General features: G+C 34.6%; 1 pseudogene; it reads right to left on the reverse strand.

Moving 5' to 3' along the window:
• Positions 1–18,359: 18,359 nt before the first annotated feature.
• LOC141546451 (WD repeat-containing protein 48 pseudogene) lies at positions 18,360–23,421 on the reverse strand (annotated as a pseudogene).
• Between the last annotated feature and the right edge of the window lie 1,591 nt (positions 23,422–25,012).

Raw genomic sequence — 25,012 nt, forward strand, 5'->3', positions numbered from 1 at the left:
GCTTCACAATCCCTTAAATATATTCTTTAACTCTTTGGATGAATCTGTGAACTTTAGTTAATTAGCACTCCTGGTTGAGGAGTTCATATTTTCTCCATTTATTTACCTATTATTGGCCCCATTTAAGATAAAAATTATTTTCTCAGATGAAAATTAATAATACATGTAACTACATCATTCAAAGCCCATTTGCATGGAATTCTCCTAACTGATGGAGACTGAATTTTTAAGTCTCTGTGTCTGCATGATGGGATGAGTTACAGAGAACTTGGAAAAAGAGAGATCTTGTGATTCCGGCTTCCACCTTCAAGAAAACTTGAGATTCTAGGTTTTGTATAGGAGAGAAATATTTGGAATGCACAATTTCAAAATTTGACAATAATATTGCAATGTGTTTTCCATATAGGATCTCTTTGAGGTACTGATTGGTGGATTTTGTTTCTTTATATGTTCCCCTCATGTTCTAACAATCCAGGACAATTTTCTTGAATTATATCTTGCATTATAGTGTCAAAGTTCTTTTTTTAGTCGTCTTTCAGGCAGTCCAATTATTCTTATATTTTCTTGATATCTTTTCCACCTTTGTGGAGACATGGGAGAGGGTCTCCATAGGACTATCTACCATAGTGGTACCAACATTATGTTATAGACCCTCTCCCATGTCTTACTATCAATACCAAAGTTCTTCAGAGAGACCTTGAAATTGTCTTTGCACCACCATAGAAACACATGCCTTGTGTCTGTGTCTATGAAACAGTCTTTTAAGCAAAAGTACATTTGACATTCAACCTATGTTGCCTGTCCATCAGAGAGCACTCTGCAGTAGAATTTGAATGCCTGACAGTTTAGCTACAGAAAGGATCTTAGTTTCTGGTACCTTATCTTGTCAGATGATCTTCCATGTCTTTCCAAGACAATTCAAATGAATGAAGTTCAATTTTCTGCTATAGAACTGTTAAAGAGCCCAGGTTTCACAGACATGCACAAATGAGATCAGCACAGTAGTTCTGTAGACTTATAGTTTGGTATGCTGACTTTTCCTTTTCTATTCTTTCAGTTTTCAAACACTGAGCTTGTTTTGGCAATGCATGCATGAAACTCATTATCAATATATATGTCCTTGGAAAGTACACTGCCAAGGTAAGTAAGCTTATCCACAGCATTTACAATTTCTCCATTTGCTGTAAGCAGTTGTTCTATGTATGGAAGCCATGGTGCTGGCTGGTGGAAAACTTCTGTTTTCTTGTTATTAATAGCCATGATAAAAGTAACATGTGACAGAGAATTGATCCAAACTCTGTTAAATCTATACATCAGAGGCTGCATTGAGTATATAATTATTTATGAACAAAAAGTCATGTACCAATTCTTCCTTTATTTTTATTTTGCTTTCAGCCTTTTCAAGTTAAATAATTTACCTTCAGTAAGGTAGCTGACTTTCACGCATTATCATCTTTGTTGAAAATGTGTGACAACATCACTGAAAATGGCATGCTAAAAGCATCACATCATTAACACCTAGGAAAGTTCAAGAGTATTGTCCATCATCCAAAATCTGTGGGAGCATACTGTCATGAAACTGGCATACAATACTGATGAACTTCTGTGGCACCCAAATTTTGCCATGATTTTCCACAAGCTCTCATAACCAACAGTGCCATAGACCTTATTCTAATTAATAAACATGTACAGACTTCTGTTCCATTCCTGACATTTCTTCTGGATTTGTCAGGCAGCAGACACCATGTAAACCATTTCTTGAGTCCTTCCTTCCTTCCTTCCTTCCTTCCTTCCTTCCTTCCTTCCTTCCTTCCTTCCTTCCTTCCTTCCTTCCTTCCTTCCTTCCTTCCTTCCTTCCTTCCTTCCTTCCTTCCTTCCTTCCTTTCTTCCTTCCTTCCTTCCTTCCTTCCCCAGGGTCACACAGCCTGGAAGTGTTAAATGTCTGAGGCCAGATGTGAACTCCTGACTTCAGAGCTGGTGCTCTATCCAGTACACCAACTAGCTGCCCCCTCTTTGGTCTTTTCTTAAATTGCACTGGCTCTCAGATAGATGATCATCTTCTTTCCACCTGGATCACCTGGAAAAATTCTAGCAAGAATCTTGCTGGCAATGGTTAAGAGAAAGACCATTCTGTGATTGCCTTAGGATAACTTATTTCCCTGTCCTTTATAGAGATGGACTATGGAGGCATTCTACAACTCTTGCAGGGTAACCTCTTCTTGCCATATAACTGGTACGATTTCAGTCATATTTTTATTTGAGCAGTGGATCCTCTGCTCTGAAATCTTTCATAGAAGAGAATCTGCACCAGATGCTTTGCCACATGAGAAAAGTTCAGGGGCATTCAAAACCTCTTATTTGGTTGGAATTTTGGCTAGAGAAGGATTGATTTCAACCTGAGGTATATGGTCCTTATCATTGATCAGTTTAGCTTTATTAACACTGTGTTAGTTAACCCATAGGTTTTGGGCCCATAAATAGACTTGAGGCCATCATAGAAAAGTTTGGATTGTCACCATCAGTATAAAACTCAATCTCATCTGCCTATTTCTTGAGCCCCAAATCCTGATTCTCTCTAAGTTTTACTTACACTTTACTATTCTGGAGATAGCACTGTTTTCTTAGAGATATATGAACTATTTTCTTGATAAATGCTGTGGAGCAGCTTCTAAATTCCCTCATCATTTTTATCCAACTAGTCCTGATGTTTGTGAATGTTCTGGCCCAGATGAGTAAATAGAGTGTTATACACCAAATTTCTGAAAGCTACCCATTCCTTTTCTCCTCCACTATTACTAAACCATAAGTTGGTTCAATTTTCCCTGCAAGCTATTCACATACACGGGCAAGTGCTCTAATCTGTTGATGTTGATGTTGATAATCATCATGCCCTGGGTAACTGTGTCCAAAGTAGTGACTATAGTGTATCGGCACATTCTATTTCATGTTCAGTTTACTACGACAGGACTTCAAGGTAGATAAAACCATAAAATAACAACATAATAAGAGCCACCAATATCATCCAAGTCACAGATTTCTCTGCTTCATACTTCTTTCATGATTCTATATGATGCTACTATCCCTTCCCACTTGCCCCTTAGCCCTGGGGTATTCTCTGTCAACTGGAAATTCTCATTACTGGTGATTATTTTCTCTATTGGCACCTGAAACAAAAGTTTGCTGTTTTTCAGAGAAGCTGATCATTCCCTAAACAGATCATTCTGATCATAACATTTTAATCACAGATCCCAGTGGTGATGAGCTCAGAGAATCCAGTTCCTATATATAGCATGATTAGCTTTCCTCTCTTCCTACCCTTTCATATAAATGCTGTTGCTGCTCTGTCCTACTCTACATTAGCAGAAGAATCTAACTGGGTGAGTAAGGTCTTAGCCTCAGGGACGATACTAGGAGGAGCTATGTCTTTTGGGACTGAGAGGAGGAGGCAGAAAAAAACAAGGTTAGTGTAATGCTATGCAGAAATTAGGGAAGGGACCCAGGATAATTGTTGGTAGAATGATATTGATAGAAATATTAGAAAGAGAGCACAAAATTAGAAAAGGAGACAAAATCTCACTGTACTTAACCCTGAACAGACAAAAGTCACTTCTAGATTCACAGTTTTTAGAAATCATTGACATTTAGAATATATCCAGAGGCAGCAGAGAGAGCATGGCAATGAATTTAAGTAAAAGCCAAATGAACTGCAAATGTTTAGCTGACAGAAAGGATAATTTGAGATGGAAAAGAAAGACAAATTAATAGGTTCCATGAAATATTTGAGAGGTTGTTAGTGAGAGTCTTGGTCTCTAATTGCTTTTATACATTTTAAAAGAGTCTTTATGATATTTTTGTTGTGACATTAATGCATCTGGGCACTAAAAATAACAGTGTAGATTTTTTTTTTTTAGCATAGAGAAATATACTCTATATAAATCACATAAGGGAATTTTTGTTCACAGAAAAATTTGAAAATCTTTTCTTATATTTATGTAAACTACTCCAGTAACTTAAATTATTTTCATCAAGATTTTTTTTGAAAAAGTTTTGATTTCAGTTAAGAAAATCAAGGGAGTTTCTCTCTCTTAGAAAAAAGTAAGACAGTGTTTAGAAAAAGTGCTCAGGGTATTTGGAGAGAGATTTCTACTGAGGTCTCCATATGTCAGAGATTAGGAAGAGAAAAGAATTTAAAAAAAAAACAACCTAATTATCTCTTTTCAAAAACTGGAAATAACAGCAAGAGACGAAAGAAAAAAATCTGTTTTTTCTCTCAAAGTTATGTTTATATTTTAACCTATAGGATATATTCATAGTGCTGTTATTTCTATGTTTTCCAGGATATCAAGTTACTCTAGCTCTTCTTTCACATATAGTGTATCTGTTTCTGGTTAAATTTTTACTTTTACACACTAGCCAATTATATAGCAATACATGAATAATTTTGGAACGCTGATCTTTCTCAGGGATCATCTGAATTTATTGTTGCAGGTGAGAGAGAGAAGTCCTTCCAGATACCTGTTGGAGATTATGGCATACCAATATTTGATTTGGGAATTGCAAACTGAATGAAATTAATTATTATTTGGTTTTTCCCCATGGTTTGGTTATTTTAAAACTGTTTGAATTTCAGGTAAAATCTAGTTCCAGAATTGTCAAATACTGTATCCCTTCATAGTAAGCATAGCATCAAGCAGGGAGCTAGGTGATAGAGTGGATAGTCAGGCATTCCTGAGTTATTATTATGATGTGATGTTAGACATTTTGACAGGAGATCTTGGACACATCATTTAACCTCTCTTACTCTTACTTTGCTTATCTTTAAAAGAGTTCATGGTAATACTTAATCCCCAGGATTACTGTGTAGATAAAATGAGATCATATTTATAAATAGCTTTGCAAATCTTAAAGAAAAGAAAAAATATGGATACAAAGAAATTTCATTCCCACTGATGCAGAAAAGTCAAACTAGACATTTCTTGTTTGTTTTGTTGTTTAAAAGAAATTGAATTTTAAATTCTATCCCTCTGTCCTTTTCCTCTTCCCTCTCTGAGATGGCAAACAATCTAATATAAGTTATACATGTACAGTCATGTAAACTATTTCCATATTGGTCATTTTGGCAAGAAGACAACAATAACAAAAAAAGACAGTAAGAGAGAAAAATAGCATATTTCAGACAACTTCTTTCTCTGAAGGCAAATAGCATTTTTCATCATGAATCCTTTGGGATTGTCTTGGATTGTATTAGATTGTATTGCTAAGAACATCCAAGTCATTCATAGTTGTTATTCATACAATATTTCTATTGCTGTACAACTTTCTCCTGATTTTTGTCACTTTGTTTTGTATCAGTTCATGTATTTCAATTTTTGCTTTTGTTTTGTCTGAGATCACGATTGCTATCCCTACTTGTTTTGTATTGTTGTGTTTTGTTTTTTAACGTCAGCTAGATTTTGATAGATTTTGCTTTAGCCCCTTTCCTTTCCTCTGTGTTTGTCTCTGTGCTACAAATGTGTTTCTTCTAAGTAGTATATTGTAGAATCTGGCTTTTAACACATTTTGCTATCCATTTCTGCTTTATGGCTGAATATAATTTATTCACATTTACAATTATCATAACAACCTGTGTATTTCCTTTCACCCTATTTCCCCTTGTTTTTCTTCTCTCCCTTCCCTTCCTCTTCCTCTCCTTTTCCCTTCCTCTCTCTCTCTGCCTTCCTCTTTTTCCCTCTTGCTCTCCCACTCACTTTCCTTCTCTCTCTCTCTCTCTCTCTCTCTCTCTCTCTCTCTCTCTCTCTCTCTCTCTCTCTCTCTCTCTCTCTCACACACACACACACACACACACACACACCTTTCACTCAGTCTTTCTTCACAAATATTCCCATTCTGTTCACTGTCTCCCCCAAACTATCCTCCCTTCTAGTTGTCCTGACCTACTTCTTTTATTCCCATAACCTTTTATTTTCTTATATGGCAAGATAAATTTCTGTATCAAACTAAAAGTGTGTTATAAACTTTTTGAGTCAATTATGATGAAAATATGGTTCAAGTGTTGAACACCACCACTATTTTCCCTTCCACTAAAATAGTTTTTCAAGCTTCTTTTATGTGAGATATATCTCTTCATTCTATCACCCTTTCCCCTCTTCTCTTAGTACAATCTTTTTTTTTAATTTTTTTTATTTTTTGTACATAAGCCAAAAGTAATTGCAATATTTTAGAAATGACAGCAACATATCAAAAGGATTGTTCATTATGATTATATTTGATTTATACCAGGCATGCAGAAATACTTAAATATTAGGGGAAATATAGATCTATCTATCATTATATATATGATATATATATCACATATATATATATCATATATATAGTTCATATCAATAATAAGCACATTAAGACATTTTAATAGAAATAGAAAAAACTCTTGACTAAACATAACACTCATTTCCATTAAAACTATAGAAACAATAGGAATAAAATAAATAAAACTTTAGAATCCAATAACCCTATTGAGAGAAAATTTAAAAAAAAATTAAATACAATGGAAGCAAAGAGGCTATAACAGGATATAAAAAGTATCCTACACTATGACTAGATTGGATTTAATGATTGATGAAAGATTCCATCAATATTTTTAAAACCATCAACACAATGGATCCTGTCAGAAAGAAAGATAAAAGTAATGCTTTTTTCAGTAGAAGTAAGAAAATATTTTGATTTAATTTCAAACATATTTTTGGTAAAAAAACATATAAATGAATGAGTTTTTAAGTAATATCTGGTAGATATGTAGATTTTTCTCTTGATTAAATCTTTAAGTTTGACTTTGTCTGAAATCAATGATTACTAGCCCTACTTTTTTTTTCCTGATCAATTCTTTTCCTAATCCATGTTATGATGTTTGTATGTATCTTTTATTTCCTATCCCCACTATCTCTCCTACTTTAATTCTACTCCTTAACTTGCCTTGCAATTATTAAACTCTCCCACCCTTAAATCCTTCCCTTATCTTCTCCTCCCATGCTTCCCTTTCTTCTTCATCTCTTTTCCATTAATCTTTATATTTTGTCTCATTACTGTAATCCTATATATTCCCTATACCTAACCTTATCCTGTTCCCTCCCTCCTTATTTCTTTATAGATTTTGGAGGTTGCTATACCATTTATGGTATGTGTGTGTGTGTGTGTGTGTGTGTGTGTGTGTGTGTGTGTGTGTATAACATAATTACTATTTTTATTTTTTCCTAAATTGTTTTGTTTTTTATTTATTAAGATCATATGTAGTTATTCCCCAATCTTTCTTTTGAACTGCATATAAATCTTAAACCTAGGGTATACATGTCCATTTAAAAACTAAAATTTGTCCTTGTTGAATCCCTTAAAATTAATCTTTGGTGCTGGCTCTTATATGTTAAATTTTCTATTAAGTTCAGATTTGATTGAGACAAAATCCTGAAGATCTTCATGTTCATTGAATGTCTATTTTTCTTTAATATTATGGTTAGTTTTGCTGGATGTGATATTTTTGGCCACAAGCCTAGTCCTTTATGTTGTTGATATATTATTCCAAGACCTTCAGTCTTTTATTGTGGCTGCTGATAAATCCTGCACAATTCTAATTATAGCTCCAACATATTTGACTTGCTTTTGTTTATTATGGAATTTTGCCTTTGATCTGAGAATTTCAAAATTTGACAATAATATTGCAATGTGTTTTCCATATAGAATCTCTTTGAGGTACTGATTAGTGGATTTTGTTTCTTTATATGTTCCCCTCATGTTCTAACAATCCAGGACAATTTTCTTGAATTATATCTTGCATTATAGTGTCAAAGTTCTTTTTTTAGTCATCTTTCAGGCAGTCCAATTATTCTTATATTTTCTTGATATCTTTTCCACATCTTTTATTTTTTTAATAAGATGTTAATATTCTGTTCTAATTTTTCATTTTTTAATATTTTCTTTTATTATTTCTTAATCTCATAGCTTCACTGGCTTCTTTTTTTAAATTAATTTTATAATTATACATTTTTTTGACAGCATATATGCATGAGTAATTTTTTTTATAACATTATCCCTTGTATTCATTTTTTCCAGATTTTCCCCTCCCTCCCTCTATTCCCTCCCTTAGATGACAGGCAATCCCATACATTTTACATGTATTGCAGTATAACCTAGATACAATATATGTGTGTAAATCCAATTTTCTTGTTGCACATTAAGTATTGGATTCTGAAGGTATAAGTAACCTGGGTAGACAGACAGTAGTGCTAATATTTTACATTCAGTTCCCAGTGTTCCTTCTCTGGGTGTAGTTGTTTCTGTCCCTCATTGATCAGCTGGAAGTGAGTTGGCTCTTCTTTATGTTGAAGATTTCCACTACCATCAGAATATATACTCATACAGTATTGTTGTTGAAGTGTATAGTGATCTTCTGGTTCTGCTCATTTCACTCAGCATCAGTTCATGCAAGTCTCTCCAAACCTTTCTGAATTCATCCTGCTGGTCATTTCTTACAGAACAATAATATTCCATAGCCTTCATATACCATAATTTACCCAACCATTCTCCAATTGATGGACATCCATTCATCTTCCAGTTTCTAGCCACTATGAAAAGAGCTGCCACAAACATTTTGGCACATACAGGTCCCTTTCCCCTCTTTAGTATTTCTTTGGGATATAAGCCCAGTAGTAGCACTGCTGGATCAAAGGGTATACACAGTTTGATAACTTTTTGGGCATAGTTCCAGATTGCTCTCCAGAATGGCCAGATTCTTTCACAACTCCACCAACAATGTATTAGTGTCACAGTTTTCCCACATCCCTCCAACATTCATCATTATTTTTTCCTGTCATCTTAGCCAATCTGACATGTGTGTAGTGATATCTCAGAGTTGTCTTAATTTGCATTTCTCTGATCTCACTGGTTTCTTCTTGCCCAATTGTAAATTTCAAAAAGTTATTTGCTTCTTTAAGACTCTGTGTCTCTTTTTGTAAGTGATTAACTTTTTTTTTTCATGATCATGTTTTTTCTTGGATGAGTTTTCTCTACTCTCTCTCATTTTATTTTGAAGATTTTTTTGAGTTTTTTAAAAAATATATTCTTACAACTACACCCAGGGAAGGAACATTGGGAAGTGAATATAAATTGTTATCAATACTGTCTATCTACCCAGGTTACTTATACCTTTGGAATCTAATATTTATCGTGCAACAAGAAAATTGGATTTACACACATATATTGTATCTAGGTTATACTGCAACACATATAAAATGTATGGGATTGCTTGTCATCTAGAGGAGGGAGTAGAGGGAGGGAGGGGAAAATTTGGAAAAATGAATACAAGGGATAATGTTATAAAATAAATACTCATGCATATATACTGTCAAAAAATTTATAATTACAAAATTAAAAAAATAAAAAAATAAAAACACACAGAAAAAACTATATATACATATATATAATGTACACATATATATACACATACATATATAAATATACATGCATATATATATATATATATATATATATATTTATATATATATATTCTTTCTAGGCAGGTAGCCAGTTAATTTTACTTTTTGGAGTAGAAGCTTCATTTATTTATTTATTTATTTATTTATTTGTTTGTTTGTTTGTTTGTTTGTTTGTTTGTTTATTAACTTCACTGTTCTCCTTTGAAAATAAACACCAATCTTTTCTATTTGCATAGTAAGTTTCTATAGTTTGGGTCTTTGTTGGTTTTTTGTTTTTGTTTTTGTTTGTTTATTTTTGTTTTTTTTGTTTTTTGGGGGGGTTTGGGGCATATATCTAGAGTCACTCAGCTAGAAAGTGTTAAGTGTCTAAGGCTGCATTTGAACTTGGGTCCTCCTGACTTCAGGGCTGGCATTTTATCCACTGCATCTTAACTGCCTCTAGTTTTACTTTTTTAAAATGAAAACTATTAGAGTAAGGATCTCTAATCCTGTAGTGGGGAAGATGGGACCCTAGCTTTTCTTCAGACCTCTCCTTTGACTTGTAACCTCAAACCAAAAACTCCATCTTCCTGTAAGTGCCCACAGCCAGCAGGTACCCTGATCATGCTTCTATAATCACCAGGAATGTGCTGGTTTCTTCTGAGCCAGAGTGGTGTCTCAGCAGCACAGTTGGGTCTGGCATTCCTAATCAGCAGAAGTTCCCTCAGTCTTACCAGGCTCAGACCTCCAATTTCCTCCACTGTTCAGGAGGTGAAAGTTGCTGTGGTTTTAAATGAGGCTCTCTATGCACCTAGTTTGTCCCAGGTACCTGGGTGGTATTTCAGTCAAGTTAGCTTGGAGATGTTTATACTTTATACTGGTTAAACCCTGGAGCTGGGATCTTTCTTTACATCTTCTTGAGTTATCCCAGGAGGGCCCATGTTCTTCCCCAAGTTTTATGCATTTTTCACTGTTCTATGATTTCCCTGAGGCTCAATTTTGTTCTGTTTATGGGGAAAATCTCGAGAGATTGAAATTGTTTGACCTGCCCTCTTGTCTTCACAGAATTCCCCTGAAAAAAACCTTAACAACATTTATCTGTTAAATGTCTCATTGAGATGTATAAGGTATTAAATTAGATTTATGAGAATAAGAACTATATCCTATTTCATAAATGAAGAAAAGATATGAACAAGAAGTTTTCAAAGGATGAAGTCCTTTGAAATTTCAATATAAAAAATTCTCTCAATTGTTACTAACAAAAGAAACTTGAAAAGTTAATCTAATAATTCACTTCACAGCTGCCATATAGGCAAAGTTGAAATATAAAGTGACAGATTTTGGAGAAATGGCAAAGAAAGACACAAAAATCATTTGCAGTTGAAAGAACTATGAATTGGTCTCATATTCTGGAAGTCAGTTTATAACATTGCCCAAAGGTTGCTAAATTGTGCAGTTATACTACTGCTACCATTATGCACCCCACCTCCCCCAACAAGGAGCTCAAGGAAAAAGAGTTAAGTAAATATGATACAATTGTTACTTATACATGTAGTATTTGTATTATTTATCCATAAATACTTTAATATATAAATACACATGTATAAAACAAAAAATATAAACACACATGTAATTTTTGCACACATAAATATAAGCTGCACAAACACATACATTTATATGTATATTATTAATTATAACACACATGTGTATTTATAATATATGCACATTTCTATTATCATATTGGTTGTTGTTGTTCAGTTGTTTCATTTGTGTCTGATTCTTCAGGACCCCACATAGAGATTTCTTGGTAAAGATACTCGAGTGGTTTGACATATTCTTCTCCAGGACCTTTTTCAGATGAGGAAACTGAGGCAAAAATGGTTAAGTGACTTTCTCAGGGTCACATACCTAGTAAATGTGTGAGGTCAGATTCCAACTCAGAAATATAATTCACCTTGACTCCAGGTACAGTACACTATTCATGTTTTATTTCCATTTTACATCTGAGGAAACTAAGGCAGAAAGTGGTTAACTAATTTTCTCAGTCACTCTGCTGTTAAAGTATCTGAGGCTACTGTTAATTCGAGTATTCCTAAATTTAGATCTACTGCTCTGGCCTCTGGACCCACTTAGCTGCTGATTTATATGAAAAATTTCTTTAGCAGAATATTATGCTTGTATATCTCCTCAAAACAATATGTCTCATTCTGGCACTCCTCATTTTACATGGCCTTTTCTTTAGAAGTAGGCTACATAATTGCTATCTTTCAGTAACTGAAGGTTTGGTGATGAATAGTAGTGCAATTCTTTGTTCAATTAGAGCATTATAATTAAGGGGGTGGGGAGAAGACTAAAAACTACAGGTTCAATTTTTAACAAATTTTAGACATAATTTCCTGAGAAGTATGTCTGGAGCTACTATATAGTAGCTCCAGCTCTATCTTTATCTTTTTCTCTGTTCTAACTCATGAGGCATCTTAGAACTCAGAATTGGTCAAGTGTTAAGGACAGATAGTAGGAGAATTTGGTCAAGGGGAATCCTTTACAATTCTCTTCATTATTTATGTCCTAGCCAAGTAAGGAAAAGCCAAGCAGTATAAGTCTGTGTTAGACTGGAATCCTCAAATCTGACAATCACATAGATTTTCTTTTTTCTCTAGGTTGCTTGGTTCTCAAAGCTTCTGTTCAAGAAAAAAAGAACATGTTCCCTAGTAAAGTGTGCTTTGGGATTATAATGGTCTTCCAGACTGGAATTGGGGTTCCAACAAACGTCTTTCTTCTTTGGCTTTTGTCTTTCAATTTCTTTAGTGGCCATAGGAAAATACCTGTCAATCTAATTTTTATCCAAGTGAACTTTATTAACATCATGATATTTTTTTGCAAAGGATTTTCAGACATATTGATAAATTTGGGAATAGAGAATTTCTTGAATGATGTTGGGTGCAAACTTGTCTTATATCTTCATAGACTATCCACAGCACTCTCAATGTGCTTCACCTGCTACCTTTGTACCTTTCAAGCCATCATCATTAGTTCTAGTGTCTCTAGGTTGGGAAAATTCAAAGCTTGGTTCCTAGATCATATCATGCACTCTTGTCTTTTCTTCTGGATCCTCAATCTTCTTTTAGAAATTCCTGTAATATTTTCTGTGACAGGCCCAAAATACATGAACAATACTCATGTTGAGCTGAATTTTGGGAATTGTTCTCTTGAAAGTCATAATGATATTTACTGGGGTTTAACTACTCTTAGAAATGTAGTCTGTGTAGTGCTTATAGTCTTGGCTAGTTGCTACATTGTATACTTGCTATATAGACATCATCAGAAAGTGCAGACAATTCATAGCAGCAGTGTCTCAGTCAGGAGCTTCCCTGAGGTCAGAGCCACTCGAACCATCTTGCTGCTGGTGAGTACTTTTGTCTTCTTTTACGCATTCATTTCTATCTGGACAATTTTTATTAGATATTTTTATCAACAGCGCTTATGGATGTTACCTGTAGGTCTCATTCTGTGTCTATGTTTTCCAACTCTTAGTCCCTTTATATTGATCCCCTGGGGATCCAGGAAATCCCTTGGTTTCTTGGCAGGGAAAAATACCTCTACACATTCAAAACCATATGCCATTCCGGTGTCAAAGTGATTTTCTAGAGCACATCTACAACCATGGAGCTCCTCTGTACGTTATACTTTTGTAGCTTGCTATTACTTCAGAAAATAGGATCCAAGACTGCAGAGTCAAAACAGATGAACTCTCCCAACATTTCCTTCCAAACATATTTAAAACAATGCTTCATATTAAGTAATGGAATCACAGAGCAAATGAAATTTTAAAATGACATTTTTTTTACAGCCAAAAACAACTTAGGAGGTGAGCAGGAGAGGTCTGTGAAACTGTTGTAATGGTCAGCCCAGAGCACAGCACATGTGTTACAGCATCAGACAGAAATGCAATCTCATCACTTTGGGGATCCCTCTTATTCCACAGATTATAAGGCAGTCAGAAAAATAGTCAGAAAGAGATGACAGAAAACTCTTTCTTGACCTTAAGTGCAGGACCCTGTTGCATTGGTAATAGTCAGTTTTGGATTGCAATGGTAGGATGACAAAGAACTCTCATACTTGTGACAAGAGGAGAACAATATCTCTAGTCACAGTTTTGGGCTGGAGCAGAATGCTTATGATCACTCACAAGAGAACAGAGGTTCCAATTTCAGTTTCAAGGCAGAAAGAAGCATTAGCACTTATGATTATAGGACAGAGAAGACCTGCTCAAAATTCAATAGCAATAGGAGTGCCAGTTCCAGGAAGAAGTTCTTTGCAAGGTAAAGACCAGAGTACAGGACAGGAGAAGAAAGAACAAATTTCTCCTTGGATCACACCATTTTGTAAGCACTGAAAGTTTAACAACGCTGAATTAGTTCTGAAAACAGCAGCACAAAACCCCAAAGCATGGGACAGTGCTTTCTCCACCCCAGGAGCAGAGCCTTATTTTAAATTTAGAAATAAATAAATAGGCTGGAAATATAAGCAAACAATAACAAAAGAACCTGATTATAAAAAGGTACTATGGTAATAGAGAAGATCTAGACACAAAGAATACAATGATGTCAAACAATTATATCCAAAAGCTCAAAGACAATAGTGAATTGGAAACAATACCATCAAGAATTCGTATAAAACCTCAAAATGTATTTTAAAAATCAAATAAGAGAGTTTGAAAAAGTAATGAGGTGATAGCAACAATACAGGAACATCATGAAAAGAAAATCAACAGGTTTGTAAAAACTATAAAAATACTGAAGAGAAAAACACCTTAAAAATTGACCAAATGGTAAAATAAGCACAAAAACTCACTGAAAAAAAATAATTCCTTAAACATTTGTTTTGGACAGGTAGAAGTTAATGACTCCAAAACATAACAAAACACAAAACAAAGTCCAAAAAAGGAAAAGCACTAGAAGAAAATGTGAATTGTCTCATTGCAAAATAACTGACTTGGAAAATAGATTGTGGAATGATTATTTAACAGTTGAACTTCCTGATAGTAATGATTTAAAAAGAACCTAAACATAATATTTCAAGAAATTACTAGGGAAAACTCCCTTAATTTCTTAGAACTACAGCATAAATTAATTTTTAAAAAAATTCACTAATCACTTCTTGAAAAGAAGTCGAAAACAAAATCCCCAAAATATTTTAGTTGAATTATTTTTTGAAAGTTACACAATTACTTTATTTTATATTTAAAAGGAGCAGAAAATTGTACATAATAGATTTGCAGTTTCATGTGCAGTCACCTTGTTTGAAAATTTTACTATGTTGTTACATCTAAAGATAAAATAAATAAAAGAAATTAAAAAGAGAACTGGAAAAAAGATTTTGCCAAATTGAATAGACTTTTTTGCAAAAAATATACAAAAGCATTGGTCAAGAGTTGCACAAAATAAGTGAGAGGACAGGAGATGAAATGTAATTGAGTAATGAAAACATTACTAGATTTCAAGCCAGAGGATATTAGTTCATGTTCCAGCCCTGCCACTTCGTACTTGTATTGTTGTCACTTACTTACTGTAGGTCAATTTTTTCATGTTTGTTTATTTGTTTTTGGTAATGTTAAATTTTAATTTTAAGCAAATACAAAATGAGAAAAAAGATTTTTGTGTACACCACATAACATGAAAGGATTTAATTAAAACATGAATTTCCATTTTAAGTAAACTATATAATAAATATTATACAATGTTTTGAAAGCTATTCAGATTTTCTGTGCTTTCTTGTAAGTTTTCTTTTATTTATCAATTCTTCCTTGCACACCTTATTTGTGAGATATTTATTATTACTTTTTATCTCTCTATATGCAATTTTATTTTTAGAATTACTCTATTATGTGTTGTTCAGCCCAAGCCGGTGTTGAAAAGTAACCAAATAATGATGATAATCATAACAATAAGAATAATTTTTCACATATAAGAAGTAAACAGTTTTACCTTATTGAATTCCTTATAATTGTCTTTAATGTTTGCCTTATATTTCTTCTGGATCTTATATGTCAAATTTTCATAAGCTTCTCTTGTTTTGTCACAAATACTATGAAAATATTTCAATTCATTACATATTCTTTTTCTTTTTTTTTAATTTGGTATTATCCTTAATTTTGCTGAGGAACTTACCCTTAGTTGTAATCCTAGTTCTTTTGCTCTATGAAACATTGTACTACAGGACCTATAGTCCTTTAGCATATTAGCTGCTAGGTCTTGTATAATTCTTATTGTAGCTCTATAATATTTAACTTGTTGTTTTTCCAATACTTTCTCCATAACCTGGAACTTTGAAACTTGGCTTGGATATTCCTGTAAGTTTTCCTCCTGGGATCTCTTTCAGCTGATGATCAGTGGATTTTTTTCTATTTCAGCTTTGCTTTTTTGTTTATAACTTCAGGACAATTTTTCTTGATAATTTCTTTTAAGATTATATAAAAAGTTTCTTTTTAAACACAAATTTCAGGTAGTGTGACTATTTTTATGTTAGTTCTCTTTGATCTGTTTTTCAGAGCAGTTGTTTTCCTGATGAAATGTTTCATGCTCTCTTCTATTATTTCATTCTTTTGATTTTGTTTATTATTTCTTGGTATCTCATAGCATCATTAGCTTTCTCTTGTCCAAGTCTAGGTTTGAAAGAATCATATTCTTCCTTTAATTTTTGATTTTCTATCTTTTTTATGTTTCCTTTTGTTTATTTCTTTTGTAACACACATTATGAATTATCTTGGGAGAGAAAAATCGGAGCAAAAGGGAAAAAAACTATGGGAGAGAAAAAAAAGAATAGGAAAAAAAGTGAACATAGAATATGCTGATTTACATTCAATTTCCTTAGTTCTTTTTCTGAACACTTATTGTATTTTCTGTCCAAAGTCTACTGAACTGATGTGTATCCCTGAACCACTGAGAACAAATCTTATAGTTAATCGTTGCACATACACATAATTATTGTATATAACATATTCTTGCGTCTGCTTCTTTCACTCAATATCGGTTCATATAAATCTTTCTAAACATTTCTAAAATCAGATTCTTCATCATTTTTTATGGAACACTAATATTCCATGACCTTCATGCACTACAACTTGTTCAGCCATTCCCTAACTGATGGACATCCATTCCTTTTCTAATTCTTTGTTACCACCAAAAGAGCTGCTACTAACATTTTTGCACATGTGGGTCTTTTCCCCTCCTTTATGATTTCCTTGGGATACAAGACCCAGTAATGCAATTGCTGGGGCAAAGGATATGCACAATTTTATAACCCTTTGGGCATAGTACCAGATTGCTCACCAAAGTGGTTGAATCCTTCCACAACTCCACCAACAATGCATTAGAGTCTCAGTTTTCCCACATCATCTCCAGAGAGATGTGAAGTGGTACCTCAGAGCTGTATTAATTTTCACTTCTCTAATGATTTTCTATCTCAAGTTGGTTGTCTTCTTTTTCATAGTTTTCTTTATATTCTTGGATTGCTCTTATTGTTTAATCTATTTTTTCCTCCTTATTCCTTATTTGATTTTTAAAGTTCTGTTTAAGTTCTTCCAAAAATATCATTTTTTTAATGTTTCTCCTAAACCATTTGATGTTTCTCCTAAAAAAAGAATTGGATTTTTTTATATCCATTATCTTTCTCTGAGTATGAACCCATATCTTTTCTATCCCCATAATAATTATCCATTGTTGGGTTCTTTCTCCTTTGCTTACTCTTATAACTTACTGCTTATTTTGTTTTCCATGGCTATTAATATAAAAAAGTTCTGGTCCTAAGGTGTAGGGAATGATACCATAAGCCTCAGGTACTTGTTATTGTTACCTTCTGAAACCTGCCCCAGGGCCCAAACTTGGGCTTTCCTCTCTGCCCCAAGGCACAGTGAGGGTCTTTAGTCAAACTGTTCTACAAATACTCTTGTTCCCTAAAGTCCCTCCAGTGGCCATATACTACAGATGTCCTCTCTATTCTGGAACTGAATCCAGAAAATCTGTTCTCCTTTTAGTGTCCACAGACAGCAGATTCTCCACTCCTATGCTACCAAACTAATAGGTCTATACTAACTCTTTGTTCCCTGCAGCCCATAGCTCAGGATACACCTGGTCTGTACAGCTATGTTTGGTATCCTTGATAGTGGACAGTCCTTCTATCTTCTCCCATTCAGTCTTCTGACTTTCACTCTGTGAGAAGAAAGTTCCTGAGGCCATCTCCCAAGCTAGCTGCCCTCAGGGCTTATTGTTTGCTGATTCTGTAAAGTCTGTCCAGATGTGTTTGTACTTGACTCTCAGGCCCAACATCCTCCCCAGAGTTTGGATCTTTCCTGGGGTGTTCTTACATTGTCATAGGAGGATAATAGCTTTATTCCAATTTTTGTTGATTTATGATGCTCCCCCTGAGGCAAGATTCTATCTTTTTGTGTGTGTGGAGGAATTTTGGAGAACTACAAGTTTTCATATCTACTTTGCCTACTTACCTCTGATAGAATGAATCATTTGTTAGATGTCTTGCAACTGCCAAGGCTGAGTGGGCTTTACCAGGTAGTACTATTCTGGGGACCACATTCTGGTCTTTTCATCAGGAATAATTGGAAATTCTCTATTTCATTGAATATCTTTTTCACTTCATGGGTCATACTGAGTTTTGCTGAATATGTTATTATTGATTTAATTTCAGCTCCTTTGTCTTATAAAATATCACATTCCAAGACTTCAACTCCTTTAATGTAGAAGCTGCTATATTTTGTGTGATTTTGACAGAAAACTTTAGGATATTTTAATTATCTATGTAGATGCTTGCACTTTTTTCTTCTTGACCTTGGAACTCTGAAATTTGGCTTAAAAAGGAATAGAAGGGACCATGACAGATAGGTCAGGAAATGAATGCACAGGAGTGGCCTTGCGTGGACTTCTGGTGGTAATGCAGGGAGAAGTCATCCCACTCTTCCCTATGAAGTGTTTGATTATTCGAAGGTCCATATTCGGATCAAAACTAGGTACTGGCACAAAAGTTCAATCTTCTGTTCCACCAGTATGGCATTGTCCTCCTCCTTCTCTTGTCCTACCATTTTTTTTGTTATTGGATGAGCTAGTGGTCTCAAACTCACTGTCCAAGTTTATGATTTTCTCATAGACATGCTCCATCACTTTCCTGACCTGAAGCATGTCACTGACAGTGCATATTTCTTTAAGATTAGTGAAGTTGGATGTAGGAAGGACTTTTTTTGAATTAGGGCATATTTTTATCCACGGTGGGTGTCAGTCACCCACTGGGGCAATGTCTCATTAAGCATCATTGACTCCCTCTCCCCTTCAGAGGGCCTTCTGCCTCGCCAAAGATCACTGGTGTGTGGAGAGACCTAGAAGAAGGCATTTCCCCTTTTGGACTTGATTCTCCTGCTCGCCATTCACAGTCTTACTGGGCCAGTCCTTTTTTTTACCTGGATCCTGTCCTCCAAATGTGTTGACCCGTCTTCTTGGCTTTTGGTAATCATGGTTCATCTCATTTTCCTCTTCATCCATTGTATTGGCATGAGTTCTGGTGTAATGTTCTGTTGTCTCTAGATTTGGGATCATTCTCTGGGAGGAGATCTCTTGGGGAGTTTCTGGAGAGGCAGCCTTGCCTTTAGTTCTGTATTGTGTCTTTCAAAGTCTTGAATCTTTTCCTGTCAGAATCTCTCCAGCCAGCTTCAGTCTCTAGCTTCCTCTGAATCCAAATACTTCAGTCATCATGAAGGTAGAATCTCAAATCCTTCTTCCTGAATCTTGGCTCTGAATCTCCTCCAGCTTTCCTGAAATTCTCCTGGGAAGTCTTGTCCTTAACTCAATCCACACTGCCTCTCTCCAGACTGCCTCCTTCCAGACTGCCTTCTATACTCAATGTTGGGTCCTTTTATCCTCCCAGAGAATCGGCTTGTGGGTACTCCCATGGGCTTGTGGGAACTTCTTACAGACCAATGAGCAAGCTCCTTTTAAAGGTTTGTAAACTCCTTTAAAGGTTTAAATTAAAGGTGTGAACTCTGAGCTAGAGACTTGTTAAGTACCATACTAAATTAGACAACCGAGTTAGCACCTAGTAATCCTAACTTTCTGGGCCAATACTCTAGGAGAGCTTGCAGTAAAAGCCCTCCCAAGTTCAATTTTGGATCTGATCCATCAGGGCTGCTAAAGCCAGCACCTTTTGCTGAGACTCAAGCAGCAGAAGTCACTCTCATCCAATGTAATTGTCAACATCCCAGTTTTTAAATCAACTGAGAGCCAATTTGGCACATATACACCAATTTAAATCTTTTCTTTATTTCTTTTAAAAAATCCCCTTTGCCAAGATCTTCAACTTTATATACCTTTTAGCACATCCCCAAATGCCATATTATTGTTGGTGTTTTTGGTTACTAGATGCTTCTTATCATAAGAATGTGGCACTGAATAATACTGGCATCTCCTTTAATAACTTGATCCAGCTGGGTACAAAGGGGTGATGTAGGATCGTTACAGTCATTGTTATAATCTCTAGAAGCTCTAAAATTATGAATTCCCTTCAAATTCCATTTATTCACTGAAGACTTCCTTGTTGCAACCCAAATTGCAGGTGGAGGATCAGCTGACTTATCAAGCTCCATCTTGAGAACAGGGGCTTTCTCTTCACAAATCAAAACCTATATATCTGGGTTTTTCAAATCTGTACAATAAATCTTTCATTCTTTTCCTCCAGAATACACATGAGTAAAGGCTTCATTAACCTGTAAGGCCCATACTCCCTCATTGTGTAGTCGATAGGTTGCTACACATCTTTGTTGTCCAAGGGACCAGAGGCGGGTAGTTCCATTGGAGCTGCCAGAAAGTCACTGAGTCCCATCTCTGTTCAACAACAAAGCTTTCACAATATTTATGTACCTTTTAAGTTTCATGAGCTTTGCACACGTTCTTGGATCTCAAACACACAAAACCTTCTCAGTGGACCCTGATTTAATGATTGTTTCCAGCTGACTCATTGCAAGGCTATAAATGGAATCTTTGTTCCCACTTAGAGAAGAAGTTGTGTCACTTTTTTTTTTTTTGAGGCACTCATTGCTGTGAGAGCGTTAATGGCCCAGAGGAAGATCTGCCTGTCCAGCCCAGTAGAAGCCAGCAGCTCCTTGTCCTTGGCATAGGCTAAGGATTTCACATAATTCTTATGTGTCCTTAATGTTGACAAGTAAAATCCCTTATGGGTATTCCACACTTTCACTATTGTATCAGAAGAAACAGATATTAATGTTTTCCCATTACAACAAAGTACAATATTGTTTACCCAATCAGTGTGGTGCACTATAGATGCTTTATGGAGATTTTGCTTGTGCTGGCTGACACTCAATATTCTAATGATAGAGTCTCTCTCAGAGGTGAACAGTCAGTTTAATGTTGGATCCAACTGAAGAGTGCTGACTCCATTCTGATTACATTTTTCTACTTCATCTTTAACGATATAAGACATCTGCATTTTCCGCCACCCCACCATGTTCTGCCTGTTGCTCCAAATTGTTCTCTAGTGGTTGAATCAGGTCACACCTCCATCAAGAGTGCATCAAAGGTTTGTTTTTTCCACATCCCCTCCAAAATTTGTCATTTTCTTTTTCTATACTATTAGCCAACATAATACTTATAAATTAGTACCACAGGATTCTTCCAATTGACACTCCTCCATTCAACAGTGATTGAAAACAACTCCTCATATGAATATAGATCAATTTGATTACTTCAGCTAAAAAATGTTCATCTCTTAATCATTCATCATTTGTGGAATGGCTCTTATTTTTATAAATATGGCTCAGTTCTTTATATATTCTTGTGTTTATCATAGAAACAATTTTTTTCACAGCTATGATTGTTAAGTATATTTCCTTCCATCTTATTTCCTCCCTCTGTTCTTTCTGTCGTCTCTTTTATCCCCTCTTTTTTTTTTTGTTTCCTCAAAAGTATTTTATTTCTGATTAACTCTCCCCAATCTTCCATCTCTTCTATCATTCTCCTTCTTTTAATGACTGCCCTTCTTAATTTCCTTGGTAATATTAAGCCAATTCTGATAAGAGTAAAATTTACTCACTTACCCCCAACTCCTCCAACTTCCCTTCTGAAATGTTTTTTCCTACCTCTTTTATGTGAGATAATTAATCCTGTTCTATCCTTCCCTTTCTCTTTCTCTTAGTACATTCCTCTTTCTCTCTCTTTAATTTTATTTTTTAGATATCATCCTTTCATATTCAACTCACATTTGTGTACTCTATCTACACATCCTATATATACTCTGAGAATTAGAAAGCTTTTGTGAATTATAAATATCACCTTCTCTATTTTCCAGGTCAGTTGCTTTTTCCTATGAGATTTCACATTGTTTTACATTTTTTCATTCTTTAGATTTTATTTTATTGTTTCTTAATTTCTTATATTCTTAATTTTTCCTTCGCATGGGGCCAGGCTAGCTTTCTGGGGAACCTTCAGATGGGCCTTGGAGAAGTGAAGGAGATAAGACAGCCAGAGAAGACAGGACAGCCACCACGAGGATCTTTGTCTTCGAGCCTAAGCTGCAGCCTTCAATCCTCTGTCTTCCTGTCTATCCAAGGGTCTGTCTTCCCTCCCAGATCTCTTAGCTCTTATATACTCTTATAAGTCTATCATCATAAGTGCCAATCTTGTAGAATAGGCTTCAACTTGTAGAACTATACTAAGTACTAAGTACATGCAAAATAGAGAATCATTATCTCAATTCCACTGAGTTAAAACCTTTTTGTAAGATTACTTGTTTCAAATATATTTGGCCCTCTACAATCTCTTCTTCAGTGTTAATATTCTCTTCAAGCAATGGTAATATGATTAGGAGAACACTTACTGTTCTGGTTACTATTCTTCCTAAAGTTTTGTCTTTTCTTATTTAGATTTCTGGGGCCAAAGAGTCTAAGTTTGTGCCTTTTTCAAATGGTAGTCCTTCCACTACTTGAAGATAGCTATCTCTATGCTTTTTTATTTTCTAGGACAAAGAGGCTCACTTGTTCAAACCTCTCTGTATTTTACATAAATTCAAGGACCTCCATGCATCTGTTGCTCAACTCTGGGCACTCCTCAACTTATCAATTACGCTAAGACAAGAAAATTATTTTTTATATCATCATAACTGAAGAATATTTTGATAAAGCTTATATTTTATGTAATGTTCCATATTAATGTACTTCGGCTTTCACTAAGGAGCAATAAAGGTGTCTTCTCTTTCATTTTCTTTGGAGGCAAGTTTGTGTTTCATAATTACACAATTTTCAGTTTTTATTGTTTCGTGATAACTATTCTCTCAACTTTGAAGTTTATTACCATAAAATGTGGCATTATAAATATTTTTGTTGTTATTGTGGATTTCTGGGTTTTTAACTATTAAAATGTATTATTATGGATAATTATGAATAAATTTTAGTTGTGTCATGAAACTTTTTTGAAACTAGCAATTATCTCAGGATTTTTGTTGTTGTTGTTATTGTTGATTCCCTAGGATTTTTTAAGTGTAGCCTCTCTTATCATTAAGAATAATTATCTTAACTCAGACATTGATGAGTTATGTCCCCAGAACAAGGTTATATCTTCATATTAGGATTTAGGGACGCCTTTGAGGTCAGACTTGATTATCTAATGTATTCAGTTTAAACTCTCTCCAGTGTGTTTTCCCAAGGCTAAGCAGTTAAGAGTCAATTTAGAGAACATTTCTAGGAAGAGATATTTACTAAGGTGGTACAAAAAATATTTCATATAAAACAATCCTTAATCACTGCATAAGATGTTAAATTCTCCCAGAAGTATATTTAGAGACTGGGGAATGTGGGCTCAAGCTCAGAGAACTGAGTGACTCATAGCTCCTAATTTTTGGAAGTCCTGTTCTCTTGTACTTGGAGTATCTCTAAATGAATCTTTGGCATTATGGAAATTCTTTGGTATGACCCTTGTGAACTTATCATTTATGTCATCTGTCCTCAATTCCTAATGGAATTAATTAGACAACAACTTTTTGCACAGTTCTTATTTGTTAGGCACTGTACTAAAGACAAAACCTCTTACTTGTATTTCTGGCTCCCAGTCACCCCTAAGACTTATTCAAATGCTTTTTCAAAGCTGAATGGCAATATTTTTTCATTTATGAGTAGGCTCAAGCTTAAGTTATATGTCATTTTTGATTGCCTCTTGAGTTTCTTTCATTTTTGAAATATATTATTCCATATCTTTCTGTTGTATCTTGCATGTACAGAAGTCTTGTGTTCTTTTCCCCCTTTTCCCTTTTTTCATAAAAATTTTTGACCTAAATACTTGCAGAATTTGTTGCTTGTCATTAGAATTTTTATATTTTATTAGTATGTTTTAGAATTTGGTTCTTGGATTTGTCTTTGTAAAAAGCTGGATTTTTCAAATAGTGCCATGCTTTCTGTGTTAACAAAATTTGGGCAATCATTTTCTGTAGTTGCCTACAATATATTGTTCAGGATATTACAAAATTTTTATTGTATTAAGAAGGAAATGTTTAATTTCAGTTTATTTTTGCATTTGAATGTGTTTGAGTTTCTGCTGTGCCATAAGTGTTTGCATTTTTAATGTCTTTCAGGACTTTTTTTGAGAGCAACTATATCTTTTAGTGGAAGACACTTTTTTCCACTCAGTAAGTATCATGTTAGGATGAAAAGGGGAAATCAAGTATCACTTGATTCAGACAAGAACAATATATGTCTGCTTGCACATTTTAGGAAACTTGACCTAAATATGCTCCATGACAAGAAAATCCATATCCAAATACTTGTTACATATTCTTCTCTTTATTTTCCTATATGAACAATGTGAATTTAACACACATCTTTTGGGGGGTACTTTGAGGCTATTGGGACTTAACCCCAAGTTAGGACTTGCCCAAGGTCAAAAGGCTAGTTAAGTGTTGTGTCCAAGTTTATATTTGAATTCAAATCCTCTTGTTCTTAGAACCCATTCTATACCAACTATACCATTTAGCTATCCGTACCCCTATATATTCTTTAATGTAACATCTTGGTAGTGTGAGAGATGTAGAAGACCCTTATCCAAAATGACTATCAGAGATCACTCAGTAGAAGGCAGAAAAGTTGTTTATTGAAAATCTCCGGAGGATGAGCCATCCCATCACTAGATAAGAAAGAGAAAGCTCAAAGTAGGAGGGTTAAAGAAGTAGTAAAGATACATAGCATTTATACAAGAAATTACATCACAAGTAAGAAAGCATTGAGAAGGAGAGAGGGAGGCATCTAATTGGTTGTTGCTATTCAGAGAGATTGGAATGGAAGGTTTCTGTTACAAAGAATTACATCATAAGTTGGGGAGCATTGAGAAATAAGTGCCCGCTTCCCTTAATTGAATGTTAGCCATGGATGCCAACAGATCTTCAAAATTTATATTACTAAGCTAACAATATTCAACTAATAGTCTAAATATTGATAACACTGAATTGTAATAAATGCCATCATTTCATATATATCTAAAGTTTGAATAAAT

Source organism: Sminthopsis crassicaudata, chromosome 1 (genome assembly GCF_048593235.1).
Source record: "Sminthopsis crassicaudata isolate SCR6 chromosome 1, ASM4859323v1, whole genome shotgun sequence".
In the NCBI taxonomy this organism is placed as follows: Eukaryota; Metazoa; Chordata; class Mammalia; order Dasyuromorphia; family Dasyuridae; genus Sminthopsis; species Sminthopsis crassicaudata.